A 16,866-nucleotide genomic window follows, 5' to 3' on the forward strand; every position below is an offset into this window, starting at 1 on the left:
ATGCACTACAGGCGTGATAAGAGCTCTAAACATGCAAGTAATCCCAGGTTAAAGATCTCATTCTCACCTTTGGGTTAATCATATAGACAAAGAACAAGGCAAATCCTGGAATACTTACTGCTGAAATAGAGGAGTGACAGAGTCGGCCCAGTACAAAATAAAATCTGCTATGGTGGCACTTTAAAGCGGTTCTGCCTTTTTCGTTGGTTTTTCATTATTCATATTTTACTGCAGAATAGGTATCTTAAAAGATTCTTATTTATTGTTTTGTAGGTTGGAAATTAATTTACATATATTACTGCAAGGAAGTCCCCATTGGTAAGGCTCTTGCTAGGAAAAGGTTATTTGTAATGACCAAATTTGTCACTGTTTGGAATCTCATAAAGGTCACAGTAGAAGGTTTTCACTTGCTTTAAATAAAATTCTGTATTTTAAAAAGAAATGTGGTTAACTTTCATTTCATAGAAATATCAAACCTGTTTGCACTATAATTTACTTTTTGAGCTCTTGACATTTACCCAGCTGCCTGTCTTTGGAGAACAATCTCTTGATTTGGCTGGGAAGCACTCGCAAGAAAACTGTCAATTACAAATTAGAGCGCAATGCTGTGCAAAGCACCCAGATCCTCCCCGGCACGCAGCGACCGGGGGAAGCGCTCGGCCTGTCGTGCGTGCCTGAAGCCGGGGCTGTGCCCTGTGAGGATGACATCTGCACTGGGCAAACACAGGGTCCTTCTGGTGGCACTGCCTTCCTGCGCAGGAGGAAGGGAGAAAAGGGGGCGAAAAGCCTGGAACACCTCATGTTACGTTTCATCTGGGGAACAGCAGCTTCTGTTCACCCCCCAGTGCCAGAGGGACACGAGCCACTGTCATCTCCCCCTGCCTGGGAAGTCGCTGGCCTAGGGGTGGCTTTTAAAATAATACTTTCTTTTCATGGCAGACACGTAAAATGCAATGCATTTTACGTCTTGTACCGGGTGGAATTCAATCGTCTACAAGTCATCAACTTTGGAGAGCTACTGTTTGCTACTTCTGTTATCCAGCTGTTAGGGTCAAGTTCAAATTACAGCTTTTTGCGATAACTGGTGGGTTTACAGCAGATTAAGCATTTTATTTACCTGCCATCATTATCTTAATGGGATACTCACACGCTTTGATAGGCCCCTGCTGTGTGTAACTCCTGGTAGCGGAGCGGGGGTGCCTGTGGGGAGGGCAGCACCAGCATCCCACTGAGGGGACCGGAGCCAGCGACTGCTGAGGTGACTTGAGCTGCTCTGCAGCAGCACTTTGCTGTTGGAAAAGATTGCACTTCACCTGTTGACTGAATTATTTTTCCAGTGACCTCAGCCTTTTAAGTAACAGCCTTTCAAACTGCATATCAGGGTATTGGAGGTGCATGTGTCAGGGTTTAAATCGCATTATCGATACAGTAATGTGCCTAGGGAGCAGAGCCATTCACGGTGGAGTCAGTGCTGTGTTAGGAGTAACAGTATTTCAAAGTCTAGCGCTGGGTTAAGAAAGTGACCGAGTTAATGGGAGGCTTATTTAAATGGCACAAGCAACTTGAGAGAATGGGCTCAGTCCAATCAGTTCCAGAAATACAACACCTGGTTTCCATCAGCTAACGAAACAGAAGACAGAAGCACAATGTCACCACCCTGCAACTTCAGTGCCAAAATACTGGTTATTTTATCAGGATACATATTGGAGGGTAACTACCAGCAGCTGCTAATTAGCCCTTTCACACGCCTACACGCTCCACTTGCTCCCGCCCTGCGCCCCAAAGAGGGGCCCTGCTGCTGCCTGCATGGGCCTCTGCCCTTCCTCCTCCTCCAGCCCCCATGCTGGCTCCTACAAGAGGTGGTGGCACCTCCTTGCCATTGCTCTTACCCCCTGCCCACCCCGGTCCGCAGGGCGTTACAGCGGAGACCCGGGAGGAGGGACAGCCCTGGCCATGGTGAGCTGCAGCTGGGCAGGCAGAGCTGCCGCACGCTCTGCCTTTGCCTTTTAGCCCTGGCCCACCGAGAAGGGGTCCCTGCCGAAGGGCCAGTATCCCGTGGGTGTGTGTCCCTGGGAAGCCCTGCTGGCCCCAGGTGCTGTGCATCATGAGCTGGGGTGGGGGGGCTGCCCCTCCCCAGGAGCGAGGAGGTGGGGAGGGGGGCTCGGAGCTTGGTCTGTGCTTTGGGGATCTTAGCCCCAAAGGGGAAGGGGCTGCGGGACTTTAATGCTAGTAAAGGGTGGAAGAATTGGCGGGGGGTGTGTGCTGGAGCAAAATACAACTGCGGAAATGAAGGATGTAAAGTGATGAAACTTGCTCAAAACTTCTGGAGGGTGAGTGCTGTATACACTTCTGTTTTTTTGTGCTGGCTGGACTGGTCTGGGGCCTCAAAAGGATTTTAAATAATGAATAGTGTTCAAACTTTTCCTTGCTTAAAAGAAACTTTTGCCAATGTGTGTGAATGAGAGATGCAAGTAAAATGAAAACTATCACTTCTTATTAAAAAAAAAAAGGTAGGAGCGAGGCTGTGTTTTAAAATATAGTTGTATTCCATAAACATGTGAGGGAAGTGTGTGCTGGATGAAACGTTGCTCATTTTGCTGGAAGGATTATAAACGCCCATCTGTTCCTCTCCTGGTTTAACCTGGTGGCATTCAGAGAGATATATTGATTTGAATTTAGGTGATATATAGTCTGGGAGTCACATACACGTGTGCTATAATCGCAATTTAGTCATTATGGTGAACATGTCATAACGGATAAATAACCTAACATCAAGCAGATGTATTCAGGATTGATTTGGAGTTGGGTGCAACAAGTGATCCCCTAGTCTTTCATTCAGAGTTACTGATGGGTCTCGGTGCAAAACAGGACAGTGCCAGCGTGTTGAAATTAAAACATTGGACACGAACCGATTTTCTGCTTATACTTTCATTGCCTCAAATGATTTTTTTATCCCCCCCCCCCCGTTCATTGATACAAGTAAAATTCAGGCCACTCTTTGGCCGCAGGTCCGTGGGAGACTGCAGCCGGGACCCGCGGGGACCCTCCCGGGTGGGTGACCCGGTCCCAGGCACAGAGAGCAGCCCTCCTGCTGCCCGGGGAGGGAGGGAGAGCAGGGAGAAGTGGGTTAGCCATTAATGAGTTATTTACTGAAAGCATGTTGTGGGTTCTGAGGCTGTATGCTTGTTTGTAGCAAAGGTATTTGTAATCTCTGATTGCTGTCGCATAACTCTTTCTGGTTTGATACGTGGTGCTTATGGTCCTCTTCCTTTTGATAATAGAAACAAACAGAGGATGATTTCTGCTCTACCCTTCTTTGTGAGTGTGCTTCCCATTCAAACAGGTATTTGCAATCTCTCTGCTGCAAAGGTATTTTTCTCAGCTGAGTCTAATCCTCCCCACTTGACTTTTTGAAATGCCACACATCTCGGTGATTGAAGACAAAGCAGCTAGAGGTGCTTGAAGCGCTTCTCATGGCTGTGCTTTACCAGCTAATGAGGGACTGTTGCACTATGTATGTTTAAAAATGCATGGGGTAGAGCAGGACTACTTGCCTGTGCTCGGGTCCTGCTTTTCTAAACGCTTGAAACCGCGCTGCAGCGGGATACAGCAAACCCCATCCAAACCAGCTATGCAAATGGCCCTACTTATCAACCACAGGCTGCGTGAATAGAGCTATAAAAATAATAGCAAAAAAAAGTCAGGAACTTGTTCTTCAGCAAGCTGGCTCAACAAATGAGCAATCTGTTTTCCACCTGGGAGATACAATCTACATCTAAAGAGAGCTCACAATAACGTTTTGAATGTATATCTAATTAGCTTATTCTTTCCCCTAAAATGCTCTCATTTGGGATGGGAGAGATAAACTTTGACAATTCATTTGCTGTTAGCTAATTCTGTGTGTTATCTACCTTTCGCAGATGGTGAGAGAGTGCTGAGGGGAAAATAGTCCTTCCCGGGCTTGCTGTGGGGATCGCTGGATGGAAGTCCATGGGTTGGGAAGGTTGAGCGCGGTCTGTTTTGCCTAATTTTAGGAATGGGGCTGAAGCTCTGCGGGTCTGGCAGCCTGCTGTTCCCGTGTGGTCCTGGCAATGCTGGTCTCTGTCTGGAGCTGTGGGAGGGGGCAATGAGAATTGGTGGCTAAACTTGGTGCTTTTAGATGCATTTCTCCATAAACTTTAGTTTGTTGGCAAACAGACACCACGTTGTTTCTTACAATGCCTGGAGGATGTTGGAAGACCTCAAAGCGTGCTTTGAGAGAGAGGAAGCTTTTTTTTTTTGCCCTTGGATTTGGAGCGTGTGTTGTCCACTGCTTGTTCCAGTTAGTTCCTTGTGTTTCTGGCACCTGCCATGCCCGGGAGAGGCAGTCAGTGGGTCAGGTCTAACATACCACCTAAACATTTCTCTTTAAAGCCTTACAGACGTTCTCTCTGCTTACCTCTGCCGCAAACTATCAAGCGTAGGCACTTGGCTTAAAAAAGGTCTCTGTGTGCGTATGCGTAATATACAGAGTGTGTGTTTGTGTGTATTAAAATTATGGCCCCTAAAGGTTTTCAGGCACTTGGGAATTTCAATATAAATATTTAGCAAGTATTTCTCTACTTGGAGATAAAACAGGAGATGATTCTTGCCACATCACACCCTTGCGTGCGCTGTTATTTTATTTTATATGAGCTGTTAGGTGTCATTTTGATCATAATGAAAACTCTTTTGGAAAAGGCAGGCTTGCTTGTTTTACAGCAAGGAGCTCCTGTGTTCACCTTGATACGCACCAGAAACAAAAGCAAGCTAGCTTCTAACAGAGGAAACCAGCAAGGTTTTTACCACTAGTTTTACTTCTGTACACCATATACCAGTGAATGGGGGCGGGGGGAGAACAGAGACGAGCCTGCCCTCTGCCTCTGGGGCTGATGGTGGACAATGGTGGGGGCTGTTGGTGGGTGCTGATGGGCTCTTTTTACCTGTGGTTCGTTGTTAGGCAGAGTTAGTCCTTAGGCAGAACCTGCCCCACCACAGTGTTTGAGACATTAACTCTTTTGGTCTCCCACACCAAACCCTGAAGCATTTGAGGAGCTCAGCCTCGGCAGAGCTCTCCCCAGGGCTCTGCTCCATCCATGAGGAAAGCAGCATTTTTAAGAAGACACAATGCGCTGATGCAGGCCTGTCAAGCGCACTTAAGATTATTTTTTTTTCCTCTCTAAATTGATATGAAAATCTGGTCTGTTTATAACTACCAAACTATATCTACAAAAAGTCTTGACAACTTTTTAATGACATCCTTGATCTAATAATTGTAGGAACAAAGCCAATAAAGAAGAGCTTCTTACTGTTTTGAACAACACAAATTTAATATATTGGGAATTAAAGTTTGAGCTTAATGAAGAAAAGTAATTGAGATGTAAACAACTGGTCTGAGTCAAAAGCCTGGGGATTTCAACAGACCATCATACATCACACTGAGTGCTTTTAAAACCGACTGAGCTGTCTAAAGGCTTCACAGCAGTTCCCGAAATGACCAAACTGATCTACTTTAGGCTGTGTGCACCTCAACACGGGGAAGCGGAGTGCAGCCTTCCGAAAAGACTCCATGCCCTCTGATCTTTGGGCTTTCACCTGATAAACTTCATAGGCTACTTTATTTAATTAGCATAATTAACATGAAATATATAGAGGTATAAATATTCACGACAAAACAAATATAATGTGCGGCTACATTTATGGATCCCTTTTATTTTCAGACAGCCCGTCAAGAGATTGTATTAGCTATTAACGCACGAGCAGCCCCACTTTCCTCTCTCCTTCCAGAGAGGTCTCCTGTGTAGTACAGCTGATAGCAGAGGGACATGGAGGAAGGCCTGTTTTTTACTACAGAGCAATTAAAACAAGAGCAAGGTGAAAAGGTGAATGTTCTGTGCTTAATTACTGTGGGCTGGCATGGGCCTTGTCCAGAGTGGGTCGGAGGTCGATGATCCCGAGCTCCTTTGTCTTTTTGCGCTGTTGCATCCTGAAGGTGCTGCAGGAGCAGCAGTGCTGGGCAGGTCCCCTGCAGCTCTCGGGTCCCCTGCTTTGAAACAGCACCGGAGTCTGTGCTGGGACGCTGGTCTTACGCGAGCGTGTCAGGCTTAACCCGAGCCATCGCAGGCACCCCTGGTGGAAACCACCGCTGCGAGCCTGCTGATTCACACTGCCTTCCCGAATTCCCAGTCCGCAAATGCAGGAGTAGACCTACGGCCAGCAGCCTGACCCAGGTTATTCAGGAGCTCTTCTCTATCCCTTCTGTCAGTCCAGCAGTCTTTCCATCTGTGTACCTCATTATTTTGGAACAGGAAGTTTAGAGCAAATTATGTGCTAATTATAACGCTGCTTAGCATCTATGTCTTCAGACTGTTGCTCTCAGGAATAAGACTGTCAAAATTATGTTAACAAATGAGAACATGTCACAGGAAAAGAGCTCTTCCTTGTACACATTTTATATAAAATGTGTATCTTCTAAGTCATTATTTTGGCTAAGAGAATGATTCCTTAATACTTTACCCTAAGGAAAAATATGTACAGATTTATGGCTGAAGTCAATAACAAAAATCTGGATGCCAGGGTGAGATGCATGGTTTCATTAAGTGCAATTCACTGCTTTGTGAATAGCCATCATAAAGCCCATTTAAAGAATCGCTTCGGAGGAAAGGTATGAAAACATTGTGTTAATAGTTAAATGGGTCAAGCTGAGCTCATGGTCAACCATGTATTATTCTCCTGGTCACATACGGTCATAATTACAAGGTCAAGGGACACTGGTTCCTGGCATGATGAGATTTTTATTCTTTGGTATAAAGATTGTTTTCTTCCCATCTAGTCAATTGGTTTTAAATTACAAAGTAATCTAGCAAAGAGGAATAGATCTGCATGAAAGTATTAAGATACCTTCAGAACAAGTAAAACTTTTTTTTTTGGTCAAAGTATTTAGACACTGCTGTGAAGCACAGAATTAAATGAGAAATGCTTAATATTGCTCATGCTTTGAGGTGTTAATATCCACTTCTGATTATGGCTGGTGACTGTCCTGGCAGAGAGAACACGTTGGCCCCAGGGCAGATACCAGAATGGGGATCGCTGGGTTTGTAGCTGGATGTCGACCGGCTCTGCGTCTTGCGTCTGTTCCATGGGTAAGAGTCTGCTTGGGGATCATTAACAGTTGCTTTCGGATAAGGGACGTGCTGGTTCGGTGGCAGTTCAGGGGTCCTCTTTACCGCCTGCAGCTGCTTTCCCCCAGCCCACCCCACAGCGATGCAGGTGGGACCTCTGGGTTCCCCCTTCGGAGCAAAGCTGGAAGGTGAGAGGCAGGAGGGCGGTTGGGGAAAGGAGCATCAGCAGCAGCTCACCTGAGTGTTGATCCCGTCGTGATGACTGAGCGTCTGTCTGTGATCTGGGAAACAAGGAGGTGCAACCTTTGTGTGGGTGCCAGTACGTTAGACACAAGGGAGCTCGATTTGCCCGCTCGTGCAGGACACCCTACACTGTAATTCCTTCACTTCTATCGTGGTTTTACACACAAAACCCAGAAACTGCCATGTGAACCAGTTATGCCTTTGCAAATGTTTTCAGCACGGAACGATGGCATCCAGGGAAAAAGGAGCAGTGTTGCACAGTAACTCCTGACTAGGAGAGTTGCTATCAGTTCAGACGCAGGCATTTCCCTCTATGGGAACAGGGCAAGGAGGAGCTTTGTACCTGCTACACGTTGTCACGGGAAAGTTGTTTGCTAAGTCACAAAGACAGACCCGAAAAATGTGGATGTTGTAGGCCAGCCTACCTAAACTTAGTTCCAGAGCACATTCATAGCTGGATGGTGAATTTCTCAGAATAGAGACTTTTATTTTTAATGGGCTCTGATCCCTGTCTGGGACACTACAATGAGAACTAATAGGAAAATGTAATGGTGAAGCTGGGCTGAATATCTCAACTTCTATAGGCTTAAAGTTATGAATTAATATGAAGATGGAAGTTTGCCAGCTGTCTTAAGTTTTAAAGGAGTTTACTTTTTTTTTTTTTCAATAAGGTGTGTGTGTATGTAATTCCTTCTTTTGCAAACTGAGCACTTGACCAAGACTGGGTCAGGTCTTCTAAATTTCTGCTCATGTTAATGAGGGAGAATACTATTGGATTGCATAAGCTTTACATAATAAACACAGAAAATAAGCCTGAAGTCATCTAGTCTAGCCCTAAGGCACAATCAAATATAACAAAGCTATTGCGGAGTGATGTCTCCCTAAAAATCTCCAGGTATTATACAAAATCCTTCAGTCCTCTATATCCTTGTGATTTATGCTAGCTACCTTTTTTTTAGAGGACTTTGGAAAAGCATGTATATGATTGGACATTTTCATGTACTTTTGGGGTTGTTTTTTGTAAATATAAATATATTTTTATACCAAAGACATAATTTGCACACATTATCAGTATTTTTTATGAAGGCACATATATGCTATTCAACTCTATGCCGGCGTAATTCCCACCACTGGTGCAGGAAGCAGAGGGTTTCAATTTCCATTTTTGTGTTTATGGATTAGTATATATGGCTTTCCAGGGGACTGTTTTTATGTAAGTAGAATAAATCTGTACAAATGAGAGCTCTGAATACTTGAAAGACTAAAATATCTTACTTTTCTAAGAGTAGTTTCTCTCTCTGTAAATGCATTTTTAGCGTGTACGCATCCTCCCTGTTGACTTTCATCGTGTGGCACACATCTCCATTTGCGCAGAGGAGGAGAAGGGTTAATACCCCAGAACACTGCTTGCATAATGCAACTGGGAGCTCACTTAGGATATATGGGTTGGTTGTTTTTTTTTTTTTTTTCCCCAAGGTAAAGTAAGTGCTGCAAAAGGCTTTTATGACTCAATCCCTAGCTCAGCAATCTCATCGTGCACTTAATATTAGTTTACAAGCTGCAGGTAGTAAGTGCTGGAGGCAAAACAAACAGGCACTGCATTAGAGCAGGTGGGAGGGAGCACGAGCCGAGACATCTTCTGAAAGCCACAGAGAGCTTTGCCCTAAACCCAGCATTAACTGGGCACAGCCCCACTCCCTGAGCCTTCGGCAGCTCATCTGCTGCTAAGTGATGAAAGGAATGATATCTCTGAGCAAAATTCCATCTCCCCTTCTCTATATGAATTTAGAAGAAGATTTCTATCAGGGTTATTGCATCTGATTATAATAGCGAAACTTATTCAAACCAATTCCACGGAATAATTGCAGCAATCATTACTTATTTCGTAAGGCAGGGCTTTGGCACACACAAAACTTCAGGTTGAGTCCTCTTGGTCTTTAGGGAGACAGATGATGCTTGCTCTCATACAAGTCTCTTGCAGCTGCTGGTCAAAAGGATGTTAAAACGGCAAAACCCACGGCCGAAGTGGGCCTGGTTGGCTGGGGCGGCCCCGTTGGCCCCACGAGGCCGTGGTCGGCCGTGGGGGTGCTCCGCGGCACCCACCCTTCCCTCCCACGCCGCCCTGCGGGATGCTCGGCCTGAGGGATGCGGATACCACGTCTTGTGCCCCAAAACAAGAACTAAGAGGTTGTTTCACGTAAGGCGAGCATCTGCCTCTTCAGACCTGATATGCCCTGAGAGTTTTGCCATGGTCTGTTTAACTTATTAAAAGCTCATTGCTTTTCATTAGTTTGTTTAAGGCTGCAGTAATCTTCAGCCACTGGGCGGAGAAAACTAACGTCGTATCGGCTCATTTTCCTGAAAGGTTTTAAAGTGCCTTCTAGATACTAAATAAATTCCTTCTGTTCTGACTTATGCCTGATACTGATCCCAGCTTGTACCTGGGTTGCTCAGCTCTCAAGCTTGAAGTTCATAAAAATATGATTCCAAACAGAAATTTTATTTATATACAAATCTGTGTGTGTGTGTATACTTAGACAGGCACAGAAGAGGGTGTCTCTTCAGGCTGTGATGGGTTCTGGAGGCAGCTGAGGGCTGTGATGGCAGCAGCTGGAGATGAGAAAGATGGTGCTGGGAGAGAGGGAGAACAACACTGCCCGTTCCCCAAAGCGCTCGTGCAGCCTGGGACACGGGTGGACAATGCTGCTCTTCCTTCAGATGCATCACTCCTGATGTTTCTAATGCCCAGGACTGCAGAAAATTGGGGATCGTGGCTCAAAAAGAGTCACGTTGTGTCGCGGCAGTGCCCTGGAGGGTGCTGGGGCAGGGCAGGGCTGGCACACGCCAAGCGTCGTTGGCCAGTTACCCCTGGCTGAAGCCATCTCCATCCGCGTCAGCAAACGCTGAACCTGCGGAAAAGTTTAAAACACAATCGAACCTCCAGCAAATGACAAAACGTACAAGTTAAACCTTGGGAAAACCAATGCACTTGGAGCTGTTTGCCTAATTCCACAGGCTTTGTTCACAGATGGTTTTATTTAGATCTATGAGTTAGTGTAAAGTGATAAAAGAGAAACACTTGCAGGATAAATCACAGCACCAGAGCTGGGACTGTGTGAACCCTCCAATTAAACTTGACAACTTAAAAAATTTAATCCCACAGATGCAATATGACAATTCCCAAAGTGTAGAATGAATGTGGTATGTTATATTCAGCTGTTTCTTTGTAGGGTTGCCGAGTCGGCATTGTGCTTAAATAGTAGAAGGTGGAGAAAATTCAGTTAACACATTGATACCATATGTGAAAGCCTGTGTGTGTCACTAGGGTGTAAATTAAAATAATTTGGAACTTAAGTGTTTACCAGTGGGCTTTAGTCTCCTTCCATTTTCCTACTCAATAAGGCCAGCATCAGCAAGACTTAAAAAGCCTTACAGTAACTGAAAAACAACTTCTCCTCTTAGCAGAAAATTTCAAGAAAAAAAAAAGACAGATTAGTTCTTATCTGCTACTGGACAACTGCCACCATTTTTTAAAAGTACTCCTTAATTTATCTCAAGTGTTTAATTTAAACTTTCCAGTAGCTGTGGTTTTGCATTCTCCCCAGGTATTCGAGATGTTCAGTACTGTGATTAATTGGGCAGGCATCATTTCTTGTATTCAGAGACCACTTGAACGTGGAAGTGAGAAATGAATTGCGCCAGAAGGGTTCAGTCTACTTTTATTAATAGAGCAGATTAGATAGATCATGAAAACAATCTTCTAATTTATGAGAGTCAACCTCGCCTCTTGTCCACCAGGAGCTGTGACTGTTGAACTGGTGCCCCTGCAGCGCGCTGTCCCGAGGACCGCCGGGAGGGTGGGCGTGCTGGCCCCAGGCTGGTGGGCTTCCAGCGGCGGGTACCCTACGGAGCATCTCTCCCTGTGCAGGTCGTACCCCGGCCAGCTGGCATGGCTCTTCTGTCCTGCAGCTGGATCCCAGCCCTCGCCCGGGCCGTGGCAAGGGAGAGGAGGGTTTCCCACAGGGAAATGTGGAAGCGGCCCTGAGCCCCGTTAAACTCTTGTCTGGCCCAGCATCAGCATCTCTCGTGTCTGCTGGTGTTCGTCTCGATGAGTGGGACTTGCTCCGCAGACAGACAGAAAGGCAGGTGGAGGCTCCCAGCATTGTTCTCTTCCTAACATGGGTGTTAGAGTGACACTAATTTTAGTTCACTTCTACATAGACAGGAAAAAAAAAATGGGAAAAGGCACAAAACACCTATGTGATTATACCATTTATGTGATAAAACCACTTCTGCTGTGCTTGTCAGAGTATTTTAGTACAATTTCTATGGGAAGGCTTTTTTTATTCTGCATAATACTTGAATATATGTAAAAATAACTTAACTAGTCTTCCCCCCCTCCTCCATCCTGTGTCTGAAGGTTTTGCTCAATGGGAAAAATCAGAGGGGAGATGAAATGAAAGTGTTTAGGAAAAAAAAAAAAAAAGGCAGGGGGCAGGAATAGTTTCCTGTTATCTAAGTATTATTAACGGGAAGGAATTTGACTCTGTCATTAGAGAGCTGTTCCAGATGCCTGAAAGAGTCCACATTGTGAAGGCGTCAACATACCTCTGTGCTGAAAAGCAAAGTGATACCAAAGGCAGGAACAAGGACCATAGTTTGGTTTTTTATTTTATTTTTTTTTTTTAGTGGTTAAGCTTCTTCATCTGAAAGTCAAGTACGACAAGAAATCACCCCAAAATCATGTATTCAATAGGCAAAAGCCTCTAATTTTTCTTTCCTTGTTACATCATCTCTTCTGTGCTCATCCACTGACTTTGACTTAAATGTAAATATCTTGCAGTTGTTATAAGAAAGGTGTGAGGTCTATTACAAATGCAGTGGAGTTAAGCAAGCAGCACTACAATCTGTATTCAGATTAACATTTAATTTACAGTGAGAAGTGTTGTGAGATACCTGGAGCCCTGTCTCTTTTTTTCTGTACATTTATTTTAAATCTCGTTTGGGTTAAATGATAAGGATATACTTGCTACTGGAAGTCAAGCATAGCAACTGTGTGTCAAAATGAGACATAAAATAATAATTATGATTTTGCATACTGCTGCAATCTCAAAAATAGTTGCTGAATGCATATCACAACTTGTCCTTTGCATTTTCTGAAACAGCCACTGCTCCATAAAGTAAATATGTGTAACTTGGATAGTATTAGCTTGTTCATCCATCTCTTTATTATAATTTAATTGATGTAGGAATGTTTTACAAATCTTAGATTTAATGACTTAGTAGTAATCAGGATAATTTGCATATTTCGCATAGAGAAACTAAGCTGGAGAACTTTTAAGGTATCCTGGGTTTGAGAAAAAAAGTTGTACACTTCAAGTGTTTCTAGGCCCACCTTTGGCAGCAAGCAGAGGCTGACTCCTTGTCCCCCAGTTGTGGTTTGGGCTGTGATTAAAATGAGCCAGATGTTATTTACATTTAGCAGAGATGATGCTTGTTACATGAACCACTTTCTGTGGGTCTGGCTCAGCATTCTCTAAAGCCCAGGCATTAGGGCAGGGCTTCATCTGGTTTTAACTCTTGCAATGCACTAATCCTCTTGCTGATAGAGTGCCGACGGAGGAGGTGCCTGCTGCCATCGCATTTGCTGTGGCTTCTTGAAACTTCATTTTGCGTGCCAGAGCAGACCCGTAATTTGGGTTGGCTTCAGTAATGGGATATTTATCCTCTGGCCAGATAGACTGTTTATTGTAACCAACACCATGTCTTAAAACGGGGCCATGAAGTGATAAATTATATTAATGTAAGGTTATTATGACATCTAAAAATGTTCTGCAGTTTTTCATGCTTATTAAATAACTGCAAGAAGTGTACTTTTAAAATTAGTTATTTATCAGTACTTGCCAACTATTTCGAATAACACCAGCTAGAGAGTTGTTTTCATTGGAATAAGATGTGCATGTTATTTTAGGTAGTGTTTGACAGCTTTATGAAGGTGTCCAGAAACTGGCTTTATTCCTTTCCCTACAGTAATATTTATGGGGGGGGCGGGGGGGGAACCCCTCTGCTATACAATCTAACAACAAATGATTAAAAGTAGTAGCAGAGGGGGACGTGGCACGGCAGAAGCGCACGGTGACATTGAGGAGGGCAGACCCGAGTGCGGGTTTGCCTCGCTCACTGGTTAGACGAGCTGTAGTCCCGTGGTGTCAGGAGGCAGCGTGCTGCGGCAGGGCACGGCTCTGGCGCTGGGCACCTGGACGTGGACCTGGACGTGGACGCGGACCCCACCGCTGCTTCGCTCTTTCACCTCCCCCAAAGGGGTGAGGAGGGTCCCAGCGAATGTCGGCAGCAGAAGGTGATGTCATTTCGTGGGGTGACTTTGCACGCATACAAGAGCAGTCTTGCGTGTGCAAGAACGAGCAATGAGAATGAACTTGGAGGTTAGTCGTGCCCAGGGGGGTCACTCCTCGTTACCTGTCTAAGTACTTGGAGGACACGGCGTCTGGAGGGACTGCTGCCTTTCCTCTTCACTGACGGCAAGAGGAGGAGTAGGGAACTGTCAACTGGTTTGTGAAAGTAAGCCTTTTTATAGGTCCCAATGTGTACCGTTTGCTGCAAATCGTAATGAAAAATAGGGAAAATATTGTATATTAGAAAACAAAATGCTGCAGGATTCATTTCCTCGTGTAATCGTGCTTCCATAGAATCATAGAACAGTTTGGGTTGGAAGGGACCTTAGAGATCATCAAGTTCCAACCCCCCTGCCATGGGCAGGGACACCTTCCAGTTCAACAGGTTGCTCAAAGCCCCGTCCAGCCTGGCCTGGAACACCATCTCCAGAAGCCCGTTGCTGTGTTTTTGATGGGTATCCAGGGCTGGCAAAGGGCTGCAGCCCAGGTTATGCACCTGAACACGGGTGAGTGACCCTCAGCTCTGCGTAGGGCAGGGACAGGGCTTCAGCATGGTTTGCATGGCTTGGGTAATGACAGATAATTAAAAAGTAGTTAGAAAAAATGGAGGGCCACAGAGATGCCAGGTAGGTATTAGACCTTGTTGGGGAAGCTCCTGAGGAGAAGCTGCTCACGTAATTGGTTTCTTTCAAACACTTAGTGAACTTGCTGGAAGGCTCTTAGGCTTTGAGGTCTGGATGGGGGACTGTCTGCAGGAGGATGCTACGGCGGTCGTGGCTGCTCAGCAGACGGCTGAGCTCCACCTCCGGCGATGGCTGGTATTCCTCACAGGCGTTTGCGTGTGCACATATCTTACGTTCCTCAAGGATGCCACTCAACGCTTACGTGACAAATGTCACCGTACCTCGTTTCAGACTTTTAAATCTAAATGTGAGGTTCCACGTTAACCTTGCTCTAAAATCTCCTTACGTCTTCCTGCGGCGTGCTGAAGAGCACGCTGACACACTCTGCATCACCGGGACATTTTCATGTCTACACTCAGAGTGATTAATTGCTGTAACCTACACTTTTAAAATGCAAAGGCAATTAAATAAATCTTTTTATGTACACTCCTTTTCATATGAATCAATAGATGTTAAAGTGTCTCTAAAGCCTTATTTATCTTGCATTAAATCAACTGTAATTGTAAAAATATTCCAGAGCATCTGTGATCCAAATGTTGTTGCCTGTTTGATCCTTTTCAGTCACTGTTAGGGTGTAAGGCCCTTATTCGGGCATAGTTCTAATTTTCATGAACCTTATGGATGTATAGCTATAATAGCTGTCTATGTAGCCATTAGCCAAGAAACCAGTGAATAGGAGAGAGGAAAGCCTGGAAATATGCTTTCCCCATTGCATTTTTAAGACCTCTTGAGATTTAGTTTATTTGTTTGAACCGTTGATCTAAGTTTTGAGCCTTGCTTCCAGGTTCTTCCCTTTTTATTATCCACCTACCCGGAGCATGAGGAGGACTAACAGCTCTCATTGAACTGGAAGGTCCTGCTGGGTCTAGCAGCTTCTCTGAAATACCTGTATATTGTACTTCACAACCCATGAAGATGGTGAGGCCAAAAAAAAAAAACCACCCCAAAACCTAATTCTCATGTCCTTAGAGCAGAAGGTTGGGTTCATCTCCTATTAGAGCTGTTTAACAGTGCACAACAACTGCCAGAGATGCTGAAAAGGGTGAAATGTCCATTTCTGTGAGCTCTTCACCTCTCACAGTGAAGCAGCTGCATTAAAAATATAAAGACCCATTTCTTTCCCTGAAGAAGCACGTACCGAAAAGCCCCAGCTTACGTGATAGTTTTTTAGAATACATTCAACCGTTTTGCAAAAGAAAGAGCATGCATTGGCTTTGACAGCATTAATCGCTATTGGAAGAAAAAAATTAACTCTCTGAGTAATTACAGTTAACACCTCCATTACAGCCAGCTTGGTGCACAGGACACACAGAAAGCAGTGCAGAAAGAGAGGGAGAGCCAAAAACTGCTCTGATGGGATGAGGGGATGACAAGAACCAAGAACTGGTGTCCTTGATCCTGTGAAAAATGAAAATGACATAGTCTTCTCGACTCTGGGTTTTTTTTTCCCCAGAATACCATGAATGCACCGATATGCGGGTACCTCACAGGAGGGTGAACTGGCTCTTAACCTGGGAAGGAATATTAAGAACAGTGGGTGAAAGGTGCCACGCAATAATTATTTTATGAGCGCGGCTGTTTGCTGAGCAGCAGCCTGGCGTTGCTCCGGCGAGCGGTGGGAGCGCAGGGCAGCCTGGTGGGACGAGCTGCTCCTTCCCCCCGGCGAGCGTGCAGAGCCCGGCTGCAGGGAGGCTCCAGCGGGGATCTGCTTGGGTCATCTCTTGAAGTCGGTAGCCATTAGGATGTAAAGGGCGATATACAGCAACATCGGCTGCCTCTCTTCCTTCACCATCTCTGAAAGCGAGGCGTGAAAGCTGGTGAAGATGGTATTGCCCTCAAGACAGAAATGCAAGAGATTTCACATAGCCAGAGGGATTTATACACAGTCAGCTGCTAAAAGGTTGAAATCTTCGGCAGAGCTATTGCTTCGCAGCTCTGTTTATTTGCACTTTGCATAGTTGGACGTCTCTCCTCGTCTGGCTGGTGAAGGCAGCGCAGGACGAGGTGGGGCTCTGGGTGCTGGTTTGCAGATCTGCAGCAGGGCTGCACCGGCGGCAGCATCTCCTCCGGCTGTGCCCGGGCCGTGCCGTCCTCGTCGGCTGCGCCAGACCCTGCTTTGCTGGCCCGGGGTCTCAAACTCTGCCGCTATGGCTTGCTGGCACTGCCCCGGGGCAGCGGGAGCTGGTGCTCTGCTTCGGTGGTGGCTTCTTGAATAACTTGTGTGTAGGGGATATGGGTTTCCTCTTTTTTCTTTTGAACAATATTTTAAGGCAAAGTCAAAGTTGCATTTAAGTGAGAGTTTAGTCTGTGAACCAATCTTGGGAAAATCAACACAAGCAGTAACAAGTCCTCCTTTACTTTCCACCCGTCTGTCTTTGGAGAGAGGGC

This window comes from Haliaeetus albicilla, chromosome 8 (assembly GCF_947461875.1).
Source record: "Haliaeetus albicilla chromosome 8, bHalAlb1.1, whole genome shotgun sequence".
In the NCBI taxonomy this organism is placed as follows: Eukaryota; Metazoa; Chordata; class Aves; order Accipitriformes; family Accipitridae; genus Haliaeetus; species Haliaeetus albicilla.